This window comes from Schistocerca cancellata, unplaced genomic scaffold, assembly GCF_023864275.1.
Source record: "Schistocerca cancellata isolate TAMUIC-IGC-003103 unplaced genomic scaffold, iqSchCanc2.1 HiC_scaffold_829, whole genome shotgun sequence".
NCBI lineage: Eukaryota > Metazoa > Arthropoda > Insecta > Orthoptera > Acrididae > Schistocerca > Schistocerca cancellata.
The window spans coordinates 26,763-48,277 of record NW_026046840.1 but is presented as its reverse complement, the minus strand read 5'-3'; the positions used below and the strand labels follow the sequence as shown (position 1 = coordinate 48,277).

Genomic DNA, 21,515 nt, shown 5'->3' with positions numbered 1-21,515 from the left:
GTTAGAGATACACAGCTAGTGTGACAACTTGGCTGTGTTTGAGTGATGCCACAGAGCCTTATACACATTCAGCCAAGTGACACTGTAGGTAAAAACATGGCCCTACACAGACGTTCTACTGTTTTCCTATTTCTTCGTCATGTGTGACACTGCAGTAGAGCGACGCCCACTACAAAAGACGTATTCTTTACATTCAATTTCAGCGTATACGTCGCGAGTGCCATATGACAGGGCCTGTCTCTCGATGTCGATTTCTATTTGGTGTCTCTTAAGTGTCGGTCTGCAGTAGGCCGCTGCTGGCCGAGCGACGTGCAGTCGCCTTACATGAAGCCCCATGGGCAACGCTAGTGCCACTGTCGACAACAGCATACTGCAGCCAGAGAGAGGAGCCGAAAGGCGCATTTCGCAGTCGAGCCACGCAATCCAACAAACTGTGCACTAGGTCAAGATTGTGCAGACCGCAAACGTTTGGTGGCACGACGCTCGTCGTCGATCGTAAGGGCGAAACAGTCAAGAGATGTGGAAAACGGCCATGTGGACACCCCCAGCAGCAGCTGTGTGCCAAATCCGATATCTGGTCGAGGGCTGCAAGATTCAGCATGATGAAGTGACAATTCGGGGAGAGCTCACAAACGCAAAGCTGCCGCCTTCTTAGCTCAGTGGTAGAGCACTGGTCTCGTAAACCAGGGGTCGTGAGTTCGAACCTCACAGAAGGCATTCATTTTTTTAACCTTCCCGCAAGGAGCGGAGCTATCTCGAGCAGCATCTAACACATGGCAGTACACTGAATGAAAGGGATGTTCTACAACCTATAACAAGTATCATGCTGGCCTCAGAGGTTTTCTGATTGCATTGGCAGAACAGTGGTTTGTATGCATTTTGTAGTATGATGTCATGCTTGGCGATGTCATTCGTGTACGAGCCTCGCTACAGTGTGCATGCATTTTATCCATGTGAAGAGGCGTAAGCAGGTGCTACCATTCTGCGAGATTCCTGCAGAAGGCATACGAATTGCGTTGAGATGCAGAGCACAAGTCAAGGCCTCCGTGGCGCAATCGGCTAGCGCGTTCGGCTGTTAACCGAAAGGTTGGTGGTTCGAGCCCACCCGGGGGCGAAATCGTTTTAACCGTCACCGAGGTGAGGACATACGTCAACTTTGTTAGAGATACACAGCTAGTGTGACAACTTGGCTGTGTTTGAGTGATGCCACAGAGCCTTATACACATTCAGCCAAGTGACACTGTAGGTAAAAACATGGCCCTACACAGACGTTCTACTGTTTTCCTATTTCTTCGTCATGTGTGACACTGCAGTAGAGCGACGCCCACTACAAAAGACGTATTCTTTACATTCAATTTCAGCGTATACGTCGCGAGTGCCATATGACAGGGCCTGTCTCTCGATGTCGATTTCTATTTGGTGTCTCTTAAGTGTCGGTCTGCAGTAGGCCGCTGCTGGCCGAGCGACGTGCAGTCGCCTTACATGAAGCCCCATGGGCAACGCTAGTGCCACTGTCGACAACAGCATACTGCAGCCAGAGAGAGGAGCCGAAAGGCGCATTTCGCAGTCGAGCCACGCAATCCAACAAACTGTGCACTAGGTCAAGATTGTGCAGACCGCAAACGTTTGGTGGCACGACGCTCGTCGTCGATCGTAAGGGCGAAACAGTCAAGAGATGTGGAAAACGGCCATGTGGACACCCCCAGCAGCAGCTGTGTGCCAAATCCGATATCTGGTCGAGGGCTGCAAGATTCAGCATGATGAAGTGACAATTCGGGGAGAGCTCACAAACGCAAAGCTGCCGCCTTCTTAGCTCAGTGGTAGAGCACTGGTCTCGTAAACCAGGGGTCGTGAGTTCGAACCTCACAGAAGGCATTCATTTTTTTAACCTTCCCGCAAGGAGCGGAGCTATCTCGAGCAGCATCTAACACATGGCAGTACACTGAATGAAAGGGATGTTCTACAACCTATAACAAGTATCATGCTGGCCTCAGAGGTTTTCTGATTGCATAGGCAGAACAGTGGTTTGTATGCATTTTGTAGTATGATGTCATGCTTGGCGATGTCATTCGTGTACGAGCCTCGCTACAGTGTGCATGCATTTTATCCATGTGAAGAGGCGTAAGCAGGTGCTACCATTCTGCGAGATTCCTGCAGAAGGCATACGAATTGCGTTGAGATGCAGAGCACAAGTCAAGGCCTCCGTGGCGCAATCGGCTAGCGCGTTCGGCTGTTAACCGAAAGGTTGGTGGTTCGAGCCCACCCGGGGGCGAAATCGTTTTAACCGTCACCGAGGTGAGGACATACGTCAACTTTGTTAGAGATACACAGCTAGTGTGACAACTTGGCTGTGTTTGAGTGATGCCACAGAGCCTTATACACATTCAGCCAAGTGACACTGTAGGTAAAAACATGGCCCTACACAGACGTTCTACTGTTTTCCTATTTCTTCGTCATGTGTGACACTGCAGTAGAGCGACGCCCACTACAAAAGACGTATTCTTTACATTCAATTTCAGCGTATACGTCGCGAGTGCCATATGACAGGGCCTGTCTCTCGATGTCGATTTCTATTTGGTGTCTCTTAAGTGTCGGTCTGCAGTAGGCCGCTGCTGGCCGAGCGACGTGCAGTCGCCTTACATGAAGCCCCATGGGCAACGCTAGTGCCACTGTCGACAACAGCATACTGCAGCCAGAGAGAGGAGCCGAAAGGCGCATTTCGCAGTCGAGCCACGCAATCCAACAAACTGTGCACTAGGTCAAGATTGTGCAGACCGCAAACGTTTGGTGGCACGACGCTCGTCGTCGATCGTAAGGGCGAAACAGTCAAGAGATGTGGAAAACGGCCATGTGGACACCCCCAGCAGCAGCTGTGTGCCAAATCCGATATCTGGTCGAGGGCTGCAAGATTCAGCATGATGAAGTGACAATTCGGGGAGAGCTCACAAACGCAAAGCTGCCGCCTTCTTAGCTCAGTGGTAGAGCACTGGTCTCGTAAACCAGGGGTCGTGAGTTCGAACCTCACAGAAGGCATTCATTTTTTTAACCTTCCCGCAAGGAGCGGAGCTATCTCGAGCAGCATCTAACACATGGCAGTACACTGAATGAAAGGGATGTTCTACAACCTATAACAAGTATCATGCTGGCCTCAGAGGTTTTCTGATTGCATTGGCAGAACAGTGGTTTGTATGCATTTTGTAGTATGATGTCATGCTTGGCGATGTCATTCGTGTACGAGCCTCGCTACAGTGTGCATGCATTTTATCCATGTGAAGAGGCGTAAGCAGGTGCTACCATTCTGCGAGATTCCTGCAGAAGGCATACGAATTGCGTTGAGATGCAGAGCACAAGTCAAGGCCTCCGTGGCGCAATCGGCTAGCGCGTTCGGCTGTTAACCGAAAGGTTGGTGGTTCGAGCCCACCCGGGGGCGAAATCGTTTTAACCGTCACCGAGGTGAGGACATACGTCAACTTTGTTAGAGATACACAGCTAGTGTGACAACTTGGCTGTGTTTGAGTGATGCCACAGAGCCTTATACACATTCAGCCAAGTGACACTGTAGGTAAAAACATGGCCCTACACAGACGTTCTACTGTTTTCCTATTTCTTCGTCATGTGTGACACTGCAGTAGAGCGACGCCCACTACAAAAGACGTATTCTTTACATTCAATTTCAGCGTATACGTCGCGAGTGCCATATGACAGGGCCTGTCTCTCGATGTCGATTTCTATTTGGTGTCTCTTAAGTGTCGGTCTGCAGTAGGCCGCTGCTGGCCGAGCGACGTGCAGTCGCCTTACATGAAGCCCCATGGGCAACGCTAGTGCCACTGTCGACAACAGCATACTGCAGCCAGAGAGAGGAGCCGAAAGGCGCATTTCGCAGTCGAGCCACGCAATCCAACAAACTGTGCACTAGGTCAAGATTGTGCAGACCGCAAACGTTTGGTGGCACGACGCTCGTCGTCGATCGTAAGGGCGAAACAGTCAAGAGATGTGGAAAACGGCCATGTGGACACCCCCAGCAGCAGCTGTGTGCCAAATCCGATATCTGGTCGAGGGCTGCAAGATTCAGCATGATGAAGTGACAATTCGGGGAGAGCTCACAAACGCAAAGCTGCCGCCTTCTTAGCTCAGTGGTAGAGCACTGGTCTCGTAAACCAGGGGTCGTGAGTTCGAACCTCACAGAAGGCATTCATTTTTTTAACCTTCCCGCAAGGAGCGGAGCTATCTCGAGCAGCATCTAACACATGGCAGTACACTGAATGAAAGGGATGTTCTACAACCTATAACAAGTATCATGCTGGCCTCAGAGGTTTTCTGATTGCATAGGCAGAACAGTGGTTTGTATGCATTTTGTAGTATGATGTCATGCTTGGCGATGTCATTCGTGTACGAGCCTCGCTACAGTGTGCATGCATTTTATCCATGTGAAGAGGCGTAAGCAGGTGCTACCATTCTGCGAGATTCCTGCAGAAGGCATACGAATTGCGTTGAGATGCAGAGCACAAGTCAAGGCCTCCGTGGCGCAATCGGCTAGCGCGTTCGGCTGTTAACCGAAAGGTTGGTGGTTCGAGCCCACCCGGGGGCGAAATCGTTTTAACCGTCACCGAGGTGAGGACATACGTCAACTTTGTTAGAGATACACAGCTAGTGTGACAACTTGGCTGTGTTTGAGTGATGCCACAGAGCCTTATACACATTCAGCCAAGTGACACTGTAGGTAAAAACATGGCCCTACACAGACGTTCTACTGTTTTCCTATTTCTTCGTCATGTGTGACACTGCAGTAGAGCGACGCCCACTACAAAAGACGTATTCTTTACATTCAATTTCAGCGTATACGTCGCGAGTGCCATATGACAGGGCCTGTCTCTCGATGTCGATTTCTATTTGGTGTCTCTTAAGTGTCGGTCTGCAGTAGGCCGCTGCTGGCCGAGCGACGTGCAGACGCCTTACATGAAGCCCCATGGGCAACGCTAGTGCCACTGTCGACAACAGCACGACGCTCGTCGTCGATCGTAAGGGCGAAACAGTCAAGAGATGTGGAAAACGGCCATGTGGACACCCCCAGCAGCAGCTGTGTGCCAAATCCGATATCTGGTCGAGGGCTGCAAGATTCAGCATGATGAAGTGACAATTCGGGGAGAGCTCACAAACGCAAAGCTGCCGCCTTCTTAGCTCAGTGGTAGAGCACTGGTCTCGTAAACCAGGGGTCGTGAGTTCGAACCTCACAGAAGGCATTCATTTTTTTAACCTTCCCGCAAGGAGCGGAGCTATCTCGAGCAGCATCTAACACATGGCAGTACACTGAATGAAAGGGATGTTCTACAACCTATAACAAGTATCATGCTGGCCTCAGAGGTTTTCTGATTGCATTGGCAGAACAGTGGTTTGTATGCATTTTGTAGTATGATGTCATGCTTGGCGATGTCATTCGTGTACGAGCCTCGCTACAGTGTGCATGCATTTTATCCATGTGAAGAGGCGTAAGCAGGTGCTACCATTCTGCGAGATTCCTGCAGAAGGCATACGAATTGCGTTGAGATGCAGAGCACAAGTCAAGGCCTCCGTGGCGCAATCGGCTAGCGCGTTCGGCTGTTAACCGAAAGGTTGGTGGTTCGAGCCCACCCGGGGGCGAAATCGTTTTAACCGTCACCGAGGTGAGGACATACGTCAACTTTGTTAGAGATACACAGCTAGTGTGACAACTTGGCTGTGTTTGAGTGATGCCACAGAGCCTTATACACATTCAGCCAAGTGACACTGTAGGTAAAAACATGGCCCTACACAGACGTTCTACTGTTTTCCTATTTCTTCGTCATGTGTGACACTGCAGTAGAGCGACGCCCACTACAAAAGACGTATTCTTTACATTCAATTTCAGCGTATACGTCGCGAGTGCCATATGACAGGGCCTGTCTCTCGATGTCGATTTCTATTTGGTGTCTCTTAAGTGTCGGTCTGCAGTAGGCCGCTGCTGGCCGAGCGACGTGCAGTCGCCTTACATGAAGCCCCATGGGCAACGCTAGTGCCACTGTCGACAACAGCATACTGCAGCCAGAGAGAGGAGCCGAAAGGCGCATTTCGCAGTCGAGCCACGCAATCCAACAAACTGTGCACTAGGTCAAGATTGTGCAGACCGCAAACGTTTGGTGGCACGACGCTCGTCGTCGATCGTAAGGGCGAAACAGTCAAGAGATGTGGAAAACGGCCATGTGGACACCCCCAGCAGCAGCTGTGTGCCAAATCCGATATCTGGTCGAGGGCTGCAAGATTCAGCATGATGAAGTGACAATTCGGGGAGAGCTCACAAACGCAAAGCTGCCGCCTTCTTAGCTCAGTGGTAGAGCACTGGTCTCGTAAACCAGGGGTCGTGAGTTCGAACCTCACAGAAGGCATTCATTTTTTTAACCTTCCCGCAAGGAGCGGAGCTATCTCGAGCAGCATCTAACACATGGCAGTACACTGAATGAAAGGGATGTTCTACAACCTATAACAAGTATCATGCTGGCCTCAGAGGTTTTCTGATTGCATAGGCAGAACAGTGGTTTGTATGCATTTTGTAGTATGATGTCATGCTTGGCGATGTCATTCGTGTACGAGCCTCGCTACAGTGTGCATGCATTTTATCCATGTGAAGAGGCGTAAGCAGGTGCTACCATTCTGCGAGATTCCTGCAGAAGGCATACGAATTGCGTTGAGATGCAGAGCACAAGTCAAGGCCTCCGTGGCGCAATCGGCTAGCGCGTTCGGCTGTTAACCGAAAGGTTGGTGGTTCGAGCCCACCCGGGGGCGAAATCGTTTTAACCGTCACCGAGGTGAGGACATACGTCAACTTTGTTAGAGATACACAGCTAGTGTGACAACTTGGCTGTGTTTGAGTGATGCCACAGAGCCTTATACACATTCAGCCAAGTGACACTGTAGGTAAAAACATGGCCCTACACAGACGTTCTACTGTTTTCCTATTTCTTCGTCATGTGTGACACTGCAGTAGAGCGACGCCCACTACAAAAGACGTATTCTTTACATTCAATTTCAGCGTATACGTCGCGAGTGCCATATGACAGGGCCTGTCTCTCGATGTCGATTTCTATTTGGTGTCTCTTAAGTGTCGGTCTGCAGTAGGCCGCTGCTGGCCGAGCGACGTGCAGTCGCCTTACATGAAGCCCCATGGGCAACGCTAGTGCCACTGTCGACAACAGCACGACGCTCGTCGTCGATCGTAAGGGCGAAACAGTCAAGAGATGTGGAAAACGGCCATGTGGACACCCCCAGCAGCAGCTGTGTGCCAAATCCGATATCTGGTCGAGGGCTGCAAGATTCAGCATGATGAAGTGACAATTCGGGGAGAGCTCACAAACGCAAAGCTGCCGCCTTCTTAGCTCAGTGGTAGAGCACTGGTCTCGTAAACCAGGGGTCGTGAGTTCGAACCTCACAGAAGGCATTCATTTTTTTAACCTTCCCGCAAGGAGCGGAGCTATCTCGAGCAGCATCTAACACATGGCAGTACACTGAATGAAAGGGATGTTCTACAACCTATAACAAGTATCATGCTGGCCTCAGAGGTTTTCTGATTGCATTGGCAGAACAGTGGTTTGTATGCATTTTGTAGTATGATGTCATGCTTGGCGATGTCATTCGTGTACGAGCCTCGCTACAGTGTGCATGCATTTTATCCATGTGAAGAGGCGTAAGCAGGTGCTACCATTCTGCGAGATTCCTGCAGAAGGCATACGAATTGCGTTGAGATGCAGAGCACAAGTCAAGGCCTCCGTGGCGCAATCGGCTAGCGCGTTCGGCTGTTAACCGAAAGGTTGGTGGTTCGAGCCCACCCGGGGGCGAAATCGTTTTAACCGTCACCGAGGTGAGGACATACGTCAACTTTGTTAGAGATACACAGCTAGTGTGACAACTTGGCTGTGTTTGAGTGATGCCACAGAGCCTTATACACATTCAGCCAAGTGACACTGTAGGTAAAAACATGGCCCTACACAGACGTTCTACTGTTTTCCTATTTCTTCGTCATGTGTGACACTGCAGTAGAGCGACGCCCACTACAAAAGACGTATTCTTTACATTCAATTTCAGCGTATACGTCGCGAGTGCCATATGACAGGGCCTGTCTCTCGATGTCGATTTCTATTTGGTGTCTCTTAAGTGTCGGTCTGCAGTAGGCCGCTGCTGGCCGAGCGACGTATCATGCTGGCCTCAGAGGTTTTCTGATTGCATAGGCAGAACAGTGGTTTGTATGCATTTTGTAGTATGATGTCATGCTTGGCGATGTCATTCGTGTACGAGCCTCGCTACAGTGTGCATGCATTTTATCCATGTGAAGAGGCGTAAGCAGGTGCTACCATTCTGCGAGATTCCTGCAGAAGGCATACGAATTGCGTTGAGATGCAGAGCACAAGTCAAGGCCTCCGTGGCGCAATCGGCTAGCGCGTTCGGCTGTTAACCGAAAGGTTGGTGGTTCGAGCCCACCCGGGGGCGAAATCGTTTTAACCGTCACCGAGGTGAGGACATACGTCAACTTTGTTAGAGATACACAGCTAGTGTGACAACTTGGCTGTGTTTGAGTGATGCCACAGAGCCTTATACACATTCAGCCAAGTGACACTGTAGGTAAAAACATGGCCCTACACAGACGTTCTACTGTTTTCCTATTTCTTCGTCATGTGTGACACTGCAGTAGAGCGACGCCCACTACAAAAGACGTATTCTTTACATTCAATTTCAGCGTATACGTCGCGAGTGCCATATGACAGGGCCTGTCTCTCGATGTCGATTTCTATTTGGTGTCTCTTAAGTGTCGGTCTGCAGTAGGCCGCTGCTGGCCGAGCGACGTGCAGTCGCCTTACATGAAGCCCCATGGGCAACGCTAGTGCCACTGTCGACAACAGCACGACGCTCGTCGTCGATCGTAAGGGCGAAACAGTCAAGAGATGTGGAAAACGGCCATGTGGACACCCCCAGCAGCAGCTGTGTGCCAAATCCGATATCTGGTCGAGGGCTGCAAGATTCAGCATGATGAAGTGACAATTCGGGGAGAGCTCACAAACGCAAAGCTGCCGCCTTCTTAGCTCAGTGGTAGAGCACTGGTCTCGTAAACCAGGGGTCGTGAGTTCGAACCTCACAGAAGGCATTCATTTTTTTAACCTTCCCGCAAGGAGCGGAGCTATCTCGAGCAGCATCTAACACATGGCAGTACACTGAATGAAAGGGATGTTCTACAACCTATAACAAGTATCATGCTGGCCTCAGAGGTTTTCTGATTGCATTGGCAGAACAGTGGTTTGTATGCATTTTGTAGTATGATGTCATGCTTGGCGATGTCATTCGTGTACGAGCCTCGCTACAGTGTGCATGCATTTTATCCATGTGAAGAGGCGTAAGCAGGTGCTACCATTCTGCGAGATTCCTGCAGAAGGCATACGAATTGCGTTGAGATGCAGAGCACAAGTCAAGGCCTCCGTGGCGCAATCGGCTAGCGCGTTCGGCTGTTAACCGAAAGGTTGGTGGTTCGAGCCCACCCGGGGGCGAAATCGTTTTAACCGTCACCGAGGTGAGGACATACGTCAACTTTGTTAGAGATACACAGCTAGTGTGACAACTTGGCTGTGTTTGAGTGATGCCACAGAGCCTTATACACATTCAGCCAAGTGACACTGTAGGTAAAAACATGGCCCTACACAGACGTTCTACTGTTTTCCTATTTCTTCGTCATGTGTGACACTGCAGTAGAGCGACGCCCACTACAAAAGACGTATTCTTTACATTCAATTTCAGCGTATACGTCGCGAGTGCCATATGACAGGGCCTGTCTCTCGATGTCGATTTCTATTTGGTGTCTCTTAAGTGTCGGTCTGCAGTAGGCCGCTGCTGGCCGAGCGACGTGCAGTCGCCTTACATGAAGCCCCATGGGCAACGCTAGTGCCACTGTCGACAACAGCACGACGCTCGTCGTCGATCGTAAGGGCGAAACAGTCAAGAGATGTGGAAAACGGCCATGTGGACACCCCCAGCAGCAGCTGTGTGCCAAATCCGATATCTGGTCGAGGGCTGCAAGATTCAGCATGATGAAGTGACAATTCGGGGAGAGCTCACAAACGCAAAGCTGCCGCCTTCTTAGCTCAGTGGTAGAGCACTGGTCTCGTAAACCAGGGGTCGTGAGTTCGAACCTCACAGAAGGCATTCATTTTTTTAACCTTCCCGCAAGGAGCGGAGCTATCTCGAGCAGCATCTAACACATGGCAGTACACTGAATGAAAGGGATGTTCTACAACCTATAACAAGTATCATGCTGGCCTCAGAGGTTTTCTGATTGCATTGGCAGAACAGTGGTTTGTATGCATTTTGTAGTATGATGTCATGCTTGGCGATGTCATTCGTGTACGAGCCTCGCTACAGTGTGCATGCATTTTATCCATGTGAAGAGGCGTAAGCAGGTGCTACCATTCTGCGAGATTCCTGCAGAAGGCATACGAATTGCGTTGAGATGCAGAGCACAAGTCAAGGCCTCCGTGGCGCAATCGGCTAGCGCGTTCGGCTGTTAACCGAAAGGTTGGTGGTTCGAGCCCACCCGGGGGCGAAATCGTTTTAACCGTCACCGAGGTGAGGACATACGTCAACTTTGTTAGAGATACACAGCTAGTGTGACAACTTGGCTGTGTTTGAGTGATGCCACAGAGCCTTATACACATTCAGCCAAGTGACACTGTAGGTAAAAACATGGCCCTACACAGACGTTCTACTGTTTTCCTATTTCTTCGTCATGTGTGACACTGCAGTAGAGCGACGCCCACTACAAAAGACGTATTCTTTACATTCAATTTCAGCGTATACGTCGCGAGTGCCATATGACAGGGCCTGTCTCTCGATGTCGATTTCTATTTGGTGTCTCTTAAGTGTCGGTCTGCAGTAGGCCGCTGCTGGCCGAGCGACGTGCAGTCGCCTTACATGAAGCCCCATGGGCAACGCTAGTGCCACTGTCGACAACAGCATACTGCAGCCAGAGAGAGGAGCCGAAAGGCGCATTTCGCAGTCGAGCCACGCAATCCAACAAACTGTGCACTAGGTCAAGATTGTGCAGACCGCAAACGTTTGGTGGCACGACGCTCGTCGTCGATCGTAAGGGCGAAACAGTCAAGAGATGTGGAAAACGGCCATGTGGACACCCCCAGCAGCAGCTGTGTGCCAAATCCGATATCTGGTCGAGGGCTGCAAGATTCAGCATGATGAAGTGACAATTCGGGGAGAGCTCACAAACGCAAAGCTGCCGCCTTCTTAGCTCAGTGGTAGAGCACTGGTCTCGTAAACCAGGGGTCGTGAGTTCGAACCTCACAGAAGGCATTCATTTTTTTAACCTTCCCGCAAGGAGCGGAGCTATCTCGAGCAGCATCTAACACATGGCAGTACACTGAATGAAAGGGATGTTCTACAACCTATAACAAGTATCATGCTGGCCTCAGAGGTTTTCTGATTGCATAGGCAGAACAGTGGTTTGTATGCATTTTGTAGTATGATGTCATGCTTGGCGATGTCATTCGTGTACGAGCCTCGCTACAGTGTGCATGCATTTTATCCATGTGAAGAGGCGTAAGCAGGTGCTACCATTCTGCGAGATTCCTGCAGAAGGCATACGAATTGCGTTGAGATGCAGAGCACAAGTCAAGGCCTCCGTGGCGCAATCGGCTAGCGCGTTCGGCTGTTAACCGAAAGGTTGGTGGTTCGAGCCCACCCGGGGGCGAAATCGTTTTAACCGTCACCGAGGTGAGGACATACGTCAACTTTGTTAGAGATACACAGCTAGTGTGACAACTTGGCTGTGTTTGAGTGATGCCACAGAGCCTTATACACATTCAGCCAAGTGACACTGTAGGTAAAAACATGGCCCTACACAGACGTTCTACTGTTTTCCTATTTCTTCGTCATGTGTGACACTGCAGTAGAGCGACGCCCACTACAAAAGACGTATTCTTTACATTCAATTTCAGCGTATACGTCGCGAGTGCCATATGACAGGGCCTGTCTCTCGATGTCGATTTCTATTTGGTGTCTCTTAAGTGTCGGTCTGCAGTAGGCCGCTGCTGGCCGAGCGACGTGCAGTCGCCTTACATGAAGCCCCATGGGCAACGCTAGTGCCACTGTCGACAACAGCATACTGCAGCCAGAGAGAGGAGCCGAAAGGCGCATTTCGCAGTCGAGCCACGCAATCCAACAAACTGTGCACTAGGTCAAGATTGTGCAGACCGCAAACGTTTGGTGGCACGACGCTCGTCGTCGATCGTAAGGGCGAAACAGTCAAGAGATGTGGAAAACGGCCATGTGGACACCCCCAGCAGCAGCTGTGTGCCAAATCCGATATCTGGTCGAGGGCTGCAAGATTCAGCATGATGAAGTGACAATTCGGGGAGAGCTCACAAACGCAAAGCTGCCGCCTTCTTAGCTCAGTGGTAGAGCACTGGTCTCGTAAACCAGGGGTCGTGAGTTCGAACCTCACAGAAGGCATTCATTTTTTTAACCTTCCCGCAAGGAGCGGAGCTATCTCGAGCAGCATCTAACACATGGCAGTACACTGAATGAAAGGGATGTTCTACAACCTATAACAAGTATCATGCTGGCCTCAGAGGTTTTCTGATTGCATAGGCAGAACAGTGGTTTGTATGCATTTTGTAGTATGATGTCATGCTTGGCGATGTCATTCGTGTACGAGCCTCGCTACAGTGTGCATGCATTTTATCCATGTGAAGAGGCGTAAGCAGGTGCTACCATTCTGCGAGATTCCTGCAGAAGGCATACGAATTGCGTTGAGATGCAGAGCACAAGTCAAGGCCTCCGTGGCGCAATCGGCTAGCGCGTTCGGCTGTTAACCGAAAGGTTGGTGGTTCGAGCCCACCCGGGGGCGAAATCGTTTTAACCGTCACCGAGGTGAGGACATACGTCAACTTTGTTAGAGATACACAGCTAGTGTGACAACTTGGCTGTGTTTGAGTGATGCCACAGAGCCTTATACACATTCAGCCAAGTGACACTGTAGGTAAAAACATGGCCCTACACAGACGTTCTACTGTTTTCCTATTTCTTCGTCATGTGTGACACTGCAGTAGAGCGACGCCCACTACAAAAGACGTATTCTTTACATTCAATTTCAGCGTATACGTCGCGAGTGCCATATGACAGGGCCTGTCTCTCGATGTCGATTTCTATTTGGTGTCTCTTAAGTGTCGGTCTGCAGTAGGCCGCTGCTGGCCGAGCGACGTGCAGTCGCCTTACATGAAGCCCCATGGGCAACGCTAGTGCCACTGTCGACAACAGCATACTGCAGCCAGAGAGAGGAGCCGAAAGGCGCATTTCGCAGTCGAGCCACGCAATCCAACAAACTGTGCACTAGGTCAAGATTGTGCAGACCGCAAACGTTTGGTGGCACGACGCTCGTCGTCGATCGTAAGGGCGAAACAGTCAAGAGATGTGGAAAACGGCCATGTGGACACCCCCAGCAGCAGCTGTGTGCCAAATCCGATATCTGGTCGAGGGCTGCAAGATTCAGCATGATGAAGTGACAATTCGGGGAGAGCTCACAAACGCAAAGCTGCCGCCTTCTTAGCTCAGTGGTAGAGCACTGGTCTCGTAAACCAGGGGTCGTGAGTTCGAACCTCACAGAAGGCATTCATTTTTTTAACCTTCCCGCAAGGAGCGGAGCTATCTCGAGCAGCATCTAACACATGGCAGTACACTGAATGAAAGGGATGTTCTACAACCTATAACAAGTATCATGCTGGCCTCAGAGGTTTTCTGATTGCATAGGCAGAACAGTGGTTTGTATGCATTTTGTAGTATGATGTCATGCTTGGCGATGTCATTCGTGTACGAGCCTCGCTACAGTGTGCATGCATTTTATCCATGTGAAGAGGCGTAAGCAGGTGCTACCATTCTGCGAGATTCCTGCAGAAGGCATACGAATTGCGTTGAGATGCAGAGCACAAGTCAAGGCCTCCGTGGCGCAATCGGCTAGCGCGTTCGGCTGTTAACCGAAAGGTTGGTGGTTCGAGCCCACCCGGGGGCGAAATCGTTTTAACCGTCACCGAGGTGAGGACATACGTCAACTTTGTTAGAGATACACAGCTAGTGTGACAACTTGGCTGTGTTTGAGTGATGCCACAGAGCCTTATACACATTCAGCCAAGTGACACTGTAGGTAAAAACATGGCCCTACACAGACGTTCTACTGTTTTCCTATTTCTTCGTCATGTGTGACACTGCAGTAGAGCGACGCCCACTACAAAAGACGTATTCTTTACATTCAATTTCAGCGTATACGTCGCGAGTGCCATATGACAGGGCCTGTCTCTCGATGTCGATTTCTATTTGGTGTCTCTTAAGTGTCGGTCTGCAGTAGGCCGCTGCTGGCCGAGCGACGTGCAGTCGCCTTACATGAAGCCCCATGGGCAACGCTAGTGCCACTGTCGACAACAGCATACTGCAGCCAGAGAGAGGAGCCGAAAGGCGCATTTCGCAGTCGAGCCACGCAATCCAACAAACTGTGCACTAGGTCAAGATTGTGCAGACCGCAAACGTTTGGTGGCACGACGCTCGTCGTCGATCGTAAGGGCGAAACAGTCAAGAGATGTGGAAAACGGCCATGTGGACACCCCCAGCAGCAGCTGTGTGCCAAATCCGATATCTGGTCGAGGGCTGCAAGATTCAGCATGATGAAGTGACAATTCGGGGAGAGCTCACAAACGCAAAGCTGCCGCCTTCTTAGCTCAGTGGTAGAGCACTGGTCTCGTAAACCAGGGGTCGTGAGTTCGAACCTCACAGAAGGCATTCATTTTTTTAACCTTCCCGCAAGGAGCGGAGCTATCTCGAGCAGCATCTAACACATGGCAGTACACTGAATGAAAGGGATGTTCTACAACCTATAACAAGTATCATGCTGGCCTCAGAGGTTTTCTGATTGCATAGGCAGAACAGTGGTTTGTATGCATTTTGTAGTATGATGTCATGCTTGGCGATGTCATTCGTGTACGAGCCTCGCTACAGTGTGCATGCATTTTATCCATGTGAAGAGGCGTAAGCAGGTGCTACCATTCTGCGAGATTCCTGCAGAAGGCATACGAATTGCGTTGAGATGCAGAGCACAAGTCAAGGCCTCCGTGGCGCAATCGGCTAGCGCGTTCGGCTGTTAACCGAAAGGTTGGTGGTTCGAGCCCACCCGGGGGCGAAATCGTTTTAACCGTCACCGAGGTGAGGACATACGTCAACTTTGTTAGAGATACACAGCTAGTGTGACAACTTGGCTGTGTTTGAGTGATGCCACAGAGCCTTATACACATTCAGCCAAGTGACACTGTAGGTAAAAACATGGCCCTACACAGACGTTCTACTGTTTTCCTATTTCTTCGTCATGTGTGACACTGCAGTAGAGCGACGCCCACTACAAAAGACGTATTCTTTACATTCAATTTCAGCGTATACGTCGCGAGTGCCATATGACAGGGCCTGTCTCTCGATGTCGATTTCTATTTGGTGTCTCTTAAGTGTCGGTCTGCAGTAGGCCGCTGCTGGCCGAGCGACGTGCAGTCGCCTTACATGAAGCCCCATGGGCAACGCTAGTGCCACTGTCGACAACAGCATACTGCAGCCAGAGAGAGGAGCCGAAAGGCGCATTTCGCAGTCGAGCCACGCAATCCAACAAACTGTGCACTAGGTCAAGATTGTGCAGACCGCAAACGTTTGGTGGCACGACGCTCGTCGTCGATCGTAAGGGCGAAACAGTCAAGAGATGTGGAAAACGGCCATGTGGACACCCCCAGCAGCAGCTGTGTGCCAAATCCGATATCTGGTCGAGGGCTGCAAGATTCAGCATGATGAAGTGACAATTCGGGGAGAGCTCACAAACGCAAAGCTGCCGCCTTCTTAGCTCAGTGGTAGAGCACTGGTCTCGTAAACCAGGGGTCGTGAGTTCGAACCTCACAGAAGGCATTCATTTTTTTAACCTTCCCGCAAGGAGCGGAGCTATCTCGAGCAGCATCTAACACATGGCAGTACACTGAATGAAAGGGATGTTCTACAACCTATAACAAGTATCATGCTGGCCTCAGAGGTTTTCTGATTGCATAGGCAGAACAGTGGTTTGTATGCATTTTGTAGTATGATGTCATGCTTGGCGATGCCATTCGTGTACGAGCCTCGCTACAGTGTGCATGCATTTTATCCATGTGAAGAGGCGTAAGCAGGTGCTACCATTCTGCGAGATTCCTGCAGAAGGCATACGAATTGCGTTGAGATGCAGAGCACAAGTCAAGGCCTCCGTGGCGCAATCGGCTAGCGCGTTCGGCTGTTAACCGAAAGGTTGGTGGTTCGAGCCCACCCGGGGGCGAAATCGTTTTAACCGTCACCGAGGTGAGGACATACGTCAACTTTGTTAGAGATACACAGCTAGTGTGACAACTTGGCTGTGTTTGAGTGATGCCACAGAGCCTTATACACATTCAGCCAAGTGACACTGTAGGTAAAAACATGGCCCTACACAGACGTTCTACTGTTTTCCTATTTCTTCGTCATGTGTGACACTGCAGTAGAGCGACGCCCACTACAAAAGACGTATTCTTTACATTCAATTTCAGCGTATACGTCGCGAGTGCCATATGACAGGGCCTGTCTCTCGATGTCGATTTCTATTTGGTGTCTCTTAAGTGTCGGTCTGCAGTAGGCCGCTGCTGGCCGAGCGACGTGCAGTCGCCTTACATGAAGCCCCATGGGCAACGCTAGTGCCACTGTCGACAACAGCATACTGCAGCCAGAGAGAGGAGCCGAAAGGCGCATTTCGCAGTCGAGCCACGCAATCCAACAAACTGTGCACTAGGTCAAGATTGTGCAGACCGCAAACGTTTGGTGGCACGACGCTCGTCGTCGATCGTAAGGGCGAAACAGTCAAGAGATGTGGAAAACGGCCATGTGGACACCCCCAGCAGCAGCTGTGTGCCAAATCCAATATCTGGTCGAGGGCTGCAAGATTCAGCATGATGAAGTGACAATTCGGGGAGAGCTCACAAACGCAAAGCTGCCGCCTTCTTAGCTCAGTGGTAGAGCACTGGTCTCGTAAACCAGGGGTCGTGAGTTCGAACCTCACAGAAGGCATTCATTTTTTTAACCTTCCCGCAAGGAGCGGAGCTATCTCGAGCAGCATCTAACACATGGCAGTACACTGAATGAAAGGGATGTTCTACAACCTATAACAAGTATCATGCTGGCCTCAGAGGTTTTCTGATTGCATAGGCAGAACAGTGGTTTGTATGCATTTTGTAGTATGATGTCATGCTTGGCGATGCCATTCGTGTACGAGCCTCGCTACAGTGTGCATGCATTTTATCCATGTGAAGAGGCGTAAGCAGGTGCTACCATTCTGCGAGATTCCTGCAGAAGGCATACGAATTGCGTTGAGATGCAGAGCACAAGTCAAGGCCTCCGTGGCGCAATCGGCTAGCGCGTTCGGCTGTTAACCGAAAGGTTGGTGGTTCGAGCCCACCCGGGGGCGAAATCGTTTTAACCGTCACCGAGGTGAGGACATACGTCAACTTTGTTAGAGATACACAGCTAGTGTGACAACTTGGCTGTGTTTGAGTGATGCCACAGAGCCTTATACACATTCAGCCAAGTGACACTGTAGGTAAAAACATGGCCCTACACAGACGTTCTACTGTTTTCCTATTTCTTCGTCATGTGTGACACTGCAGTAGAGCGACGCCCACTACAAAAGACGTATTCTTTACATTCAATTTCAGCGTATACGTCGCGAGTGCCATATGACAGGGCCTGTCTCTCGATGTCGATTTCTATTTGGTGTCTCTTAAGTGTCGGTCTGCAGTAGGCCGCTGCTGGCCGAGCGACGTGCAGTCGCCTTACATGAAGCCCCATGGGCAACGCTAGTGCCACTGTCGACAACAGCATACTGCAGCCAGAGAGAGGAGCCGAAAGGCGCATTTCGCAGTCGAGCCACGCAATCCAACAAACTGTGCACTAGGTCAAGATTGTGCAGACCGCAAACGTTTGGTGGCACGACGCTCGTCGTCGATCGTAAGGGCGAAACAGTCAAGAGATGTGGAAAACGGCCATGTGGACACCCCCAGCAGCAGCTGTGTGCCAAATCCGATATCTGGTCGAGGGCTGCAAGATTCAGCATGATGAAGTGACAATTCGGGGAGAGCTCACAAACGCAAAGCTGCCGCCTTCTTAGCTCAGTGGTAGAGCACTGGTCTCGTAAACCAGGGGTCGTGAGTTCGAACCTCACAGAAGGCATTCATTTTTTTAACCTTCCCGCAAGGAGCGGAGCTATCTCGAGCAGCATCTAACACATGGCAGTACACTGAATGAAAGGGATGTTCTACAACCTATAACAAGTATCATGCTGGCCTCAGAGGTTTTCTGATTGCATAGGCAGAACAGTGGTTTGTATGCATTTTGTAGTATGATGTCATGCTTGGCGATGTCATTCGTGTACGAGCCTCGCTACAGTGTGCATGCATTTTATCCATGTGAAGAGGCGTAAGCAGGTGCTACCATTCTGCGAGATTCCTGCAGAAGGCATACGAATTGCGTTGAGATGCAGAGCACAAGTCAAGGCCTCCGTGGCGCAATCGGCTAGCGCGTTCGGCTGTTAACCGAAAGGTTGGTGGTTCGAGCCCACCCGGGGGCGAAATCGTTTTAACCGTCACCGAGGTGAGGACATACGTCAACTTTGTTAGAGATACACAGCTAGTGTGACAACTTGGCTGTGTTTGAGTGATGCCACAGAGCCTTATACACATTCAGCCAAGTGACACTGTAGGTAAAAACATGGCCCTACACAGACGTTCTACTGTTTTCCTATTTCTTCGTCATGTGTGACACTGCAGTAGAGCGACGCCCACTACAAAAGACGTATTCTTTACATTCAATTTCAGCGTATACGTCGCGAGTGCCATATGACAGGGCCTGTCTCTCGATGTCGATTTCTATTTGGTGTCTCTTAAGTGTCGGTCTGCAGTAGGCCGCTGCTGGCCGAGCGACGTGCAGTCGCCTTACATGAAGCCCCATGGGCAACGCTAGTGCCACTGTCGACAACAGCATACTGCAGCCAGAGAGAGGAGCCGAAAGGCGCATTTCGCAGTCGAGCCACGCAATCCAACAAACTGTGCACTAGGTCAAGATTGTGCAGACCGCAAACGTTTGGTGGCACGACGCTCGTCGTCGATCGTAAGGGCGAAACAGTCAAGAGATGTGGAAAACGGCCATGTGGACACCCCCAGCAGCAGCTGTGTGCCAAATCCGATATCTGGTCGAGGGCTGCAAGATTCAGCATGATGAAGTGACAATTCGGGGAGAGCTCACAAACGCAAAGCTGCCGCCTTCTTAGCTCAGTGGTAGAGCACTGGTCTCGTAAACCAGGGGTCGTGAGTTCGAACCTCACAGAAGGCATTCATTTTTTTAACCTTCCCGCAAGGAGCGGAGCTATCTCGAGCAGCATCTAACACATGGCAGTACACTGAATGAAAGGGATGTTCTACAACCTATAACAAGTATCATGCTGGCCTCAGAGGTTTTCTGATTGCATAGGCAGAACAGTGGTTTGTATGCATTTTGTAGTATGATGTCATGCTTGGCGATGTCATTCGTGTACGAGCCTCGCTACAGTGTGCATGCATTTTATCCATGTGAAGAGGCGTAAGCAGGTGCTACCATTCTGCGAGATTCCTGCAGAAGGCATACGAATTGCGTTGAGATGCAGAGCACAAGTCAAGGCCTCCGTGGCGCAATCGGCTAGCGCGTTCGGCTGTTAACCGAAAGGTTGGTGGTTCGAGCCCACCCGGGGGCGAAATCGTTTTAACCGTCACCGAGGTGAGGACATACGTCAACTTTGTTAGAGATACACAGCTAGTGTGACAACTTGGCTGTGTTTGAGTGATGCCACAGAGCCTTATACACATTCAGCCAAGTGACACTGTAGGTAAAAACATGGCCCTACACAGACGTTCTACTGTTTTCCTATTTCTTCGTCATGTGTGACACTGCAGTAGAGCGACGCCCACTACAAAAGACGTATTCTTTACATTCAATTTCAGCGTATACGTCGCGAGTGCCATATGACAGGGCCTGTCTCTCGATGTCGATTTCTATTTGGTGTCTCTTAAGTGTCGGTCTGCAGTAGGCCGCTGCTGGCCGAGCGACGTGCAGTCGCCTTACATGAAGCCCCATGGGCAACGCTAGTGCCACTGTCGACAACAGCATACTGCAGCCAGAGAGAGGAGCCGAAAGGCGCATTTCGCAGTCGAGCCACGCAATCCAACAAACTGTGCACTAGGTCAAGATTGTGCAGACCGCAAACGTTTGGTGGCACGACGCTCGTCGTCGATCGTAAGGGCGAAACAGTCAAGAGATGTGGAAAACGGCCATGTGGACACCCCCAGCAGCAGCTGTGTGCCAAATCCGATATCTGGTCGAGGGCTGCAAGATTCAGCATGATGAAGTGACAATTCGGGGAGAGCTCACAAACGCAAAGCTGCCGCCTTCTTAGCTCAGTGGTAGAGCACTGGTCTCGTAAACCAGGGGTCGTGAGTTCGAACCTCACAGAAGGCATTCATTTTTTTAACCTTCCCGCAAGGAGCGGAGCTATCTCGAGCAGCATCTAACACATGGCAGTACACTGAATGAAAGGGATGTTCTACAACCTATAACAAGTATCATGCTGGCCTCAGAGGTTTTCTGATTGCATAGGCAGAACAGTGGTTTGTATGCATTTTGTAGTATGATGTCATGCTTGGCGATGTCATTCGTGTACGAGCCTCGCTACAGTGTGCATGCATTTTATCCATGTGAAGAGGCGTAAGCAGGTGCTACCATTCTGCGAGATTCCTGCAGAAGGCATACGAATTGCGTTGAGATGCAGAGCACAAGTCAAGGCCTCCGTGGCGCAATCGGCTAGCGCGTTCGGCTGTTAACCGAAAGGTTGGTGGTTCGAGCCCACCCGGGGGCGAAATCGTTTTAACCGTCACCGAGGTGAGGACATACGTCAACTTTGTTAGAGATACACAGCTAGTGTGACAACTTGGCTGTGTTTGAGTGATGCCACAGAGCCTTATACACATTCAGCCAAGTGACACTGTAGGTAAAAACATGGCCCTACACAGACGTTCTACTGTTTTCCTATTTCTTCGTCATGTGTGACACTGCAGTAGAGCGACGCCCACTACAAAAGACGTATTCTTTACATTCAATTTCAGCGTATACGTCGCGAGTGCCATATGACAGGGCCTGTCTCTCGATGTCGATTTCTATTTGGTGTCTCTTAAGTGTCGGTCTGCAGTAGGCCGCTGCTGGCCGAGCGACGTGCAGTCGCCTTACATGAAGCCCCATGGGCAACGCTAGTGCCACTGTCGACAACAGCATACTGCAGCCAGAGAGAGGAGCCGAAAGGCGCATTTCGCAGTCGAGCCACGCAATCCAACAAACTGTGCACTAGGTCAAGATTGTGCAGA

The 21,515-nt window shown here is 50.6% G+C and overlaps 37 non-coding genes across 37 annotated transcripts; all 37 read left to right on the top strand.

Annotated features, from left to right (window-relative positions):
• Positions 1-645: 645 nt before the first annotated feature.
• Positions 646-717, top strand: Trnat-cgu (transfer RNA threonine (anticodon CGU)). The gene has a single exon. It is a non-coding gene; the product is annotated as a tRNA-Thr (tRNA).
• A 323-nt stretch (positions 718-1,040) lies between these two features.
• On the top strand, positions 1,041-1,114 carry Trnan-guu (transfer RNA asparagine (anticodon GUU)). Its single transcript has one exon. It is a non-coding gene; the product is annotated as a tRNA-Asn (tRNA).
• A 689-nt stretch (positions 1,115-1,803) lies between these two features.
• Positions 1,804-1,875, top strand: Trnat-cgu (transfer RNA threonine (anticodon CGU)). The gene has a single exon. It is a non-coding gene; the product is annotated as a tRNA-Thr (tRNA).
• Positions 1,876-2,198: 323 nt separating this feature from the next.
• Trnan-guu (transfer RNA asparagine (anticodon GUU)) lies at positions 2,199-2,272 on the top strand. The gene has a single exon. It is a non-coding gene; the product is annotated as a tRNA-Asn (tRNA).
• Positions 2,273-2,961: 689 nt separating this feature from the next.
• On the top strand, positions 2,962-3,033 carry Trnat-cgu (transfer RNA threonine (anticodon CGU)). Its single transcript has one exon. It is a non-coding gene; the product is annotated as a tRNA-Thr (tRNA).
• A 323-nt stretch (positions 3,034-3,356) lies between these two features.
• On the top strand, positions 3,357-3,430 carry Trnan-guu (transfer RNA asparagine (anticodon GUU)). Its single transcript has one exon. It is a non-coding gene; the product is annotated as a tRNA-Asn (tRNA).
• A 689-nt stretch (positions 3,431-4,119) lies between these two features.
• On the top strand, positions 4,120-4,191 carry Trnat-cgu (transfer RNA threonine (anticodon CGU)). Its single transcript has one exon. It is a non-coding gene; the product is annotated as a tRNA-Thr (tRNA).
• A 323-nt stretch (positions 4,192-4,514) lies between these two features.
• Positions 4,515-4,588, top strand: Trnan-guu (transfer RNA asparagine (anticodon GUU)). Its single transcript has one exon. It is a non-coding gene; the product is annotated as a tRNA-Asn (tRNA).
• A 580-nt stretch (positions 4,589-5,168) lies between these two features.
• On the top strand, positions 5,169-5,240 carry Trnat-cgu (transfer RNA threonine (anticodon CGU)). Its single transcript has one exon. It is a non-coding gene; the product is annotated as a tRNA-Thr (tRNA).
• A 323-nt stretch (positions 5,241-5,563) lies between these two features.
• On the top strand, positions 5,564-5,637 carry Trnan-guu (transfer RNA asparagine (anticodon GUU)). Its single transcript has one exon. It is a non-coding gene; the product is annotated as a tRNA-Asn (tRNA).
• A 689-nt stretch (positions 5,638-6,326) lies between these two features.
• Trnat-cgu (transfer RNA threonine (anticodon CGU)) lies at positions 6,327-6,398 on the top strand. Its single transcript has one exon. It is a non-coding gene; the product is annotated as a tRNA-Thr (tRNA).
• Positions 6,399-6,721: 323 nt separating this feature from the next.
• Positions 6,722-6,795, top strand: Trnan-guu (transfer RNA asparagine (anticodon GUU)). The gene has a single exon. It is a non-coding gene; the product is annotated as a tRNA-Asn (tRNA).
• Positions 6,796-7,375: 580 nt separating this feature from the next.
• Positions 7,376-7,447, top strand: Trnat-cgu (transfer RNA threonine (anticodon CGU)). Its single transcript has one exon. It is a non-coding gene; the product is annotated as a tRNA-Thr (tRNA).
• A 323-nt stretch (positions 7,448-7,770) lies between these two features.
• On the top strand, positions 7,771-7,844 carry Trnan-guu (transfer RNA asparagine (anticodon GUU)). The gene has a single exon. It is a non-coding gene; the product is annotated as a tRNA-Asn (tRNA).
• Positions 7,845-8,419: 575 nt separating this feature from the next.
• Positions 8,420-8,493, top strand: Trnan-guu (transfer RNA asparagine (anticodon GUU)). The gene has a single exon. It is a non-coding gene; the product is annotated as a tRNA-Asn (tRNA).
• Positions 8,494-9,073: 580 nt separating this feature from the next.
• On the top strand, positions 9,074-9,145 carry Trnat-cgu (transfer RNA threonine (anticodon CGU)). The gene has a single exon. It is a non-coding gene; the product is annotated as a tRNA-Thr (tRNA).
• Positions 9,146-9,468: 323 nt separating this feature from the next.
• On the top strand, positions 9,469-9,542 carry Trnan-guu (transfer RNA asparagine (anticodon GUU)). Its single transcript has one exon. It is a non-coding gene; the product is annotated as a tRNA-Asn (tRNA).
• A 580-nt stretch (positions 9,543-10,122) lies between these two features.
• Positions 10,123-10,194, top strand: Trnat-cgu (transfer RNA threonine (anticodon CGU)). Its single transcript has one exon. It is a non-coding gene; the product is annotated as a tRNA-Thr (tRNA).
• Positions 10,195-10,517: 323 nt separating this feature from the next.
• Positions 10,518-10,591, top strand: Trnan-guu (transfer RNA asparagine (anticodon GUU)). The gene has a single exon. It is a non-coding gene; the product is annotated as a tRNA-Asn (tRNA).
• A 689-nt stretch (positions 10,592-11,280) lies between these two features.
• On the top strand, positions 11,281-11,352 carry Trnat-cgu (transfer RNA threonine (anticodon CGU)). Its single transcript has one exon. It is a non-coding gene; the product is annotated as a tRNA-Thr (tRNA).
• Positions 11,353-11,675: 323 nt separating this feature from the next.
• Positions 11,676-11,749, top strand: Trnan-guu (transfer RNA asparagine (anticodon GUU)). The gene has a single exon. It is a non-coding gene; the product is annotated as a tRNA-Asn (tRNA).
• Positions 11,750-12,438: 689 nt separating this feature from the next.
• On the top strand, positions 12,439-12,510 carry Trnat-cgu (transfer RNA threonine (anticodon CGU)). Its single transcript has one exon. It is a non-coding gene; the product is annotated as a tRNA-Thr (tRNA).
• A 323-nt stretch (positions 12,511-12,833) lies between these two features.
• Positions 12,834-12,907, top strand: Trnan-guu (transfer RNA asparagine (anticodon GUU)). Its single transcript has one exon. It is a non-coding gene; the product is annotated as a tRNA-Asn (tRNA).
• Positions 12,908-13,596: 689 nt separating this feature from the next.
• Trnat-cgu (transfer RNA threonine (anticodon CGU)) lies at positions 13,597-13,668 on the top strand. Its single transcript has one exon. It is a non-coding gene; the product is annotated as a tRNA-Thr (tRNA).
• Positions 13,669-13,991: 323 nt separating this feature from the next.
• Trnan-guu (transfer RNA asparagine (anticodon GUU)) lies at positions 13,992-14,065 on the top strand. Its single transcript has one exon. It is a non-coding gene; the product is annotated as a tRNA-Asn (tRNA).
• A 689-nt stretch (positions 14,066-14,754) lies between these two features.
• On the top strand, positions 14,755-14,826 carry Trnat-cgu (transfer RNA threonine (anticodon CGU)). Its single transcript has one exon. It is a non-coding gene; the product is annotated as a tRNA-Thr (tRNA).
• A 323-nt stretch (positions 14,827-15,149) lies between these two features.
• Positions 15,150-15,223, top strand: Trnan-guu (transfer RNA asparagine (anticodon GUU)). Its single transcript has one exon. It is a non-coding gene; the product is annotated as a tRNA-Asn (tRNA).
• A 689-nt stretch (positions 15,224-15,912) lies between these two features.
• Positions 15,913-15,984, top strand: Trnat-cgu (transfer RNA threonine (anticodon CGU)). Its single transcript has one exon. It is a non-coding gene; the product is annotated as a tRNA-Thr (tRNA).
• A 323-nt stretch (positions 15,985-16,307) lies between these two features.
• Positions 16,308-16,381, top strand: Trnan-guu (transfer RNA asparagine (anticodon GUU)). Its single transcript has one exon. It is a non-coding gene; the product is annotated as a tRNA-Asn (tRNA).
• Positions 16,382-17,070: 689 nt separating this feature from the next.
• On the top strand, positions 17,071-17,142 carry Trnat-cgu (transfer RNA threonine (anticodon CGU)). Its single transcript has one exon. It is a non-coding gene; the product is annotated as a tRNA-Thr (tRNA).
• Positions 17,143-17,465: 323 nt separating this feature from the next.
• Trnan-guu (transfer RNA asparagine (anticodon GUU)) lies at positions 17,466-17,539 on the top strand. Its single transcript has one exon. It is a non-coding gene; the product is annotated as a tRNA-Asn (tRNA).
• Positions 17,540-18,228: 689 nt separating this feature from the next.
• On the top strand, positions 18,229-18,300 carry Trnat-cgu (transfer RNA threonine (anticodon CGU)). Its single transcript has one exon. It is a non-coding gene; the product is annotated as a tRNA-Thr (tRNA).
• A 323-nt stretch (positions 18,301-18,623) lies between these two features.
• Trnan-guu (transfer RNA asparagine (anticodon GUU)) lies at positions 18,624-18,697 on the top strand. Its single transcript has one exon. It is a non-coding gene; the product is annotated as a tRNA-Asn (tRNA).
• A 689-nt stretch (positions 18,698-19,386) lies between these two features.
• Positions 19,387-19,458, top strand: Trnat-cgu (transfer RNA threonine (anticodon CGU)). The gene has a single exon. It is a non-coding gene; the product is annotated as a tRNA-Thr (tRNA).
• Positions 19,459-19,781: 323 nt separating this feature from the next.
• Positions 19,782-19,855, top strand: Trnan-guu (transfer RNA asparagine (anticodon GUU)). Its single transcript has one exon. It is a non-coding gene; the product is annotated as a tRNA-Asn (tRNA).
• A 689-nt stretch (positions 19,856-20,544) lies between these two features.
• Trnat-cgu (transfer RNA threonine (anticodon CGU)) lies at positions 20,545-20,616 on the top strand. The gene has a single exon. It is a non-coding gene; the product is annotated as a tRNA-Thr (tRNA).
• A 323-nt stretch (positions 20,617-20,939) lies between these two features.
• Trnan-guu (transfer RNA asparagine (anticodon GUU)) lies at positions 20,940-21,013 on the top strand. The gene has a single exon. It is a non-coding gene; the product is annotated as a tRNA-Asn (tRNA).
• Positions 21,014-21,515: the final 502 nt, after the last annotated feature.